This window comes from Mus pahari, unplaced genomic scaffold (assembly GCF_900095145.1).
Source record: "Mus pahari unplaced genomic scaffold, PAHARI_EIJ_v1.1 scaffold_15519_1, whole genome shotgun sequence".
NCBI classification, from domain to species: domain Eukaryota; kingdom Metazoa; phylum Chordata; class Mammalia; order Rodentia; family Muridae; genus Mus; species Mus pahari.
This window is the reverse complement of record NW_018392868.1, coordinates 1-4263: the sequence shown is the minus strand read 5'-3', so window position 1 is coordinate 4263 and position 4263 is coordinate 1. Positions and strand designations below refer to the sequence as shown.

Genomic DNA, 4263 nt, shown 5'->3' with positions numbered 1-4263 from the left:
AACAATACTCTTTTTAAAAAGTTTACTTTTTAAAATTTTGTGTGTTGGGTGGGGGAAGGTAATAGTATTTGAGAGCAGGTGCATAAGGAAGCCATGGGTCAGATCCNGTGATTTAAAGGTTATTTATTGTGAGGCAGTCTACACAGATGCTGGGAGCCAAACTCAGGTTGTTTGCAAGAGAGCCACACTGGTTCTTCATAGTGGTTCCTACAGCAGACACATTGCTCCAGTTCCATAATTACATATTTACCCAACAATAACCATACACAGGGTGAGAATAAATTTAATAGTGTGATGCCAATTTTACTAACCATAAAGTTTCCTTCCCGGCAAGTAGTCTCAATACACAGTTCAGGGTGGCCCTGAACTTAGAGACCCTGCCACCTTAGCCTCTGGAGTGCTAAGGTTACAGGGACATATCACTATGTAGAGCTAGAAAATATTGATAATATCCACTGACAATGTGCCAAATCATTAACAGTGAGGACCATTTGTTCATTAGTATTTTCTCTAACGTGAAGTCATTTTGCTTGATGTTTTTCTTTAAATCCAAACTAGGAATATGTAACTTTTCTCCTAAAAATTAAATTGCTGTTTTACAAATTGCATTGCCTGATTTTCTTATCAGCCTGCTTTAAGGATATCCACGTGTTCAATATGCTCGCTCGAAGTTTGGCCCACACCAAATGATTGTTTAACCCAAATATCTGAGCAGCAAACTGAGCTGATCCTTCTGGAGAAAGTACAGTTGAACAGCCAAGACCACTGGGCAGTCGAAGAGATGACCACACATCCTGAGCGCCCCAGTCTGGTGTGATTGGGGGACAGCTGATAACTGGATATGCAGTATTGCCAGACAGCACTGGGCCTAGACCATTGCTTCTGCCCGCCACAGCGACAAATATAGTAGGTACGCCATCCCCTTCATATTCTGCTTTAATCCTCAAAGTTTCATCTGGTCCTTTATGCGCGGATGTTACTCTAAGTTCGCACGGAATACCAAAATTTCCACAAGCCTTCTTAATTTTTTCACAGTGACCAAGGTCAGAGGTGGAGCCCATCAGCACCACCACCCTGCACTGACTGTCTGACTTGAGAAGCAACTCCACTCGGTCTGCAACCCACTCAAATCTTTTCTTTACCATCTGGAGTCCTTCCGGAGTTACTTCTTTGAGATCACGGTAAGACTGTTTGTCCTTCTGCTGGCTCCGATCTCCCGATGGCCATAGTCTCCAGGAATCATTATCAATGACATCAGCAAGAACAATCTCTTTGGTGGTTACATCAACGCCAAATTCAATCTTCATATCAACCAGTGTACAGTTCTGGGGCAGCCAGGATTTCTCCAGAATTTCAAAAATAGCTTGTGTGGCATGACTCATGATGTCCACTTCAGTCTGCCCTATAACAAGGCCAGCAAAACAAAATTTTGCAGCGATGAGTTGCTCCTCAGACCACTGTGGGTCATTATTGGCATCGTCCTTGAAGAACATCTCCACTTTGGGTGGACAGAACTTGAACCCCTCCTGTACACCAGGGTTCCTTTTGAGGAAAGATCCAGTTGCTATTCTTTGGCACACCCATTCAATGGGAATCATTTCACACTGGGGTGCAATGAAAGCAGTCTCCCCACATTTCTTGGTGAAAGCCGTTTTTATACCAGCCTCCTGTAATAACTGAAATATGCAGCTGGTGATCTTATTGGAGATGGCGGCTTTGCCCTCCAAGTGGTTCTTTCTAGCGGCGTTCCCTGCTGTGATCTGGTCCTTGGACTGCAGGAGGACTCTTCCTGGGTTGTCTAACAATTCATAGACTTCTTTTGTTTTACCCTCATAGAGTTTCTTCCCAATGTTCAGTACTTGGGCAGTCGCCATTATCCGAGGCGAACTAGAGGAGCAGGCCGCGCGGGCAGATTTAGGTTTTTTACTCTATCTCAAATTCATTTTTAAATATGATACAAAGTAAAGGCCCGACTTCATTCATTTACATGTGGTCTTCAAGTTTGCCTGAAGCATTTATAAAAATATTTATTTATTTATTTAATTTTGCATTGAATGGTCATGGTGCCTCTGCAGAGAATCAGCTGATTTTCAGTGTTAAATTCCATTGACTCTAAAAGTCTGTCCCTGTGCCTGTTCTACAACTGCTTTTTATTACTGTACTTTGTACACAGTTTCAAAAACAGAAACTGAGTTATTTAACTATTCTTTTTTCAAGATTTTTTTTTTCGGCTCTTGAGTAATGTTGTGATTCCTTATTTTTAGGACGGGGTCTCATTTCTGCAAAAAAGGTCATTGGTGTTTGGATAGGTGACCAAGCCCCCTCAGTCAGTCAACAGGTTCTCTAGCGCAGGAGTGAGGATTAAAAAGGAAAAGACAGACAACATTGTAGCATGACCCCCGTCAATTCTGAGACTGAAGGCAAATTTAATTTTCCCAATCCACTTTTATACCATTTTATTTACTTGCAAGTATTAAGGGTGAGCAGTACAATAAGGAACTAAGAAGTCAGTGAGCAAAGTCCAGCGATTATTCCCTCATCAGTTGTTTAAAAGGGGCTAGTCATGACCAAAATACTTGCGCTCACTTTCTTGTCAAAGCCCAAAATCTTGCCTGAAGCCTACTTCTTTTGTTCCACCATAAGATTAAAATTCCTGCCTTAACCTACTTCCCTATTATAGTCTAAAGTTAGATTCTTGCCTAAACTTCCTTCCTTATCATGCCCTGATGTCAGATTCCTGCCTGAGCTTGCTTCTTTCTCATGTCCAGTGTCAGATTCCTGCCAAGAGGCACCCCAAAAGGCTCTCCACAGATAGGGATTATACGGCATCGCTATAGAATCTATAGATTGCTTTGATACTGTTGCTATTTTAGCATCAAACCTTCTAATCCTGAACAAGGAACATCTTATTTACTATTCACTTCCTACAATGTTTTGTAGTTTTGCATCCCAAGCCATAACTACCTCCCACAAACCCCACCTACTACTGTTACCTTGTGGTTAGGATAACAACATTGGACCCAAGGCACATTGAAGGAAGTTTCCTGGCATTTCTGATTTGTGAGTGTCTTTTAAAAACCATGAATAGATGTTGGGTTCTTTGTCTGCACCATTGATATGGCCATGACAGTTCTCTGCTTGTTATTATGGTATACTGTACTGATCATTGTGTTATGTTTAGACCATCGTGCACTATTTTAGTTTCACTGTGTAAATCTACTGTATATGGCACTGTGTTACAGGAGAACCTTTTCAGATGCTCTGTACTGTACATTGAGGAGGCCCCCATTCCTCCCCACTTTTGCTCTTCCACTCTCCCCATTATTTCGTTTCTACTTCAATGGCCTGTTGACGTAGGTGATTGTAACATATCTATATAAAATCTAGGAATTACAAATGAGAAAAATCATTTGATGTTGGTCTTTCTGAGTTGGCTTATTTTGCTTAATATGCCCTCCAGTTGCATTCCTTTCCCTGAAATGGTGTGACTTTGTTCTTCTTTATGACAGAAAGAATCCATTGTGTATGCACACATACTTAAAATCCATTCCTCCACTGTTGTGACATAGTTGATTCTATAACGTAGTTTTGAACATTGCTGTAGTTAAACGCTGACGTGCAAGTCACTGTCATAGCAACCATCCATAGATTCATTGAACGAAACCCAAATATTTATAATCATTGTCATTCTGTAAGTTCTGGCCAGCCCAAAGTCCACGGTGTACTGTGTTTATGCTTGATGGAAATTTCATTTGATGTTAAATTTTTGAGGAGTTTTACTCTCTAAATCCAGATAGGTGGTTGTTTTCTTTCAGCACATAAAAGGATGTTATTCTGTTTCCTGGGGCCCAGTATTTCTTTATTATTTTCCAATTTTTATTAATTATTTACTTCATTTACATTTTAAATGCTATCCCCAAAGTCCCCTATACCCTCCCCCCACCCCGCTCCCCTACCCACGCACTCCCACTTCTTGGCCCTGGCATTCCCCTGTACTGGGAATATAAGGTTTGCAAGACCAAGAGGCCTCTCTTCCCAACGATAGCTGACTAGGCCATCTTCTTCTACATATGCAGTTAGAGACATGAGCTCAGGGGGGTACTGATTAGTACATATTGTTGTTCCACCTATAGGGTTGCAGACCTCTTCAGCTCCTGGGTTATTTTCTCTAGCTCCTCTATTGGGGGCCCTGTGTTCCATCCAATAGCTGACTGTGAGCATCCACTTCTGTGTTTGCCAGGCACTGGCATAGCCTCACAAGAG

General features: G+C 41.6%; 1 pseudogene across 1 annotated transcript; it reads right to left on the bottom strand.

The window, feature by feature from the left end:
• Positions 1–11: 11 nt before the first annotated feature.
• LOC110315216 lies at positions 12–1905 on the bottom strand (annotated as a pseudogene). The gene has a single exon (XR_002380207.1). The product of XR_002380207.1 is annotated as a multifunctional protein ADE2 pseudogene (transcript).
• Between the last annotated feature and the right edge of the window lie 2358 nt (positions 1906–4263).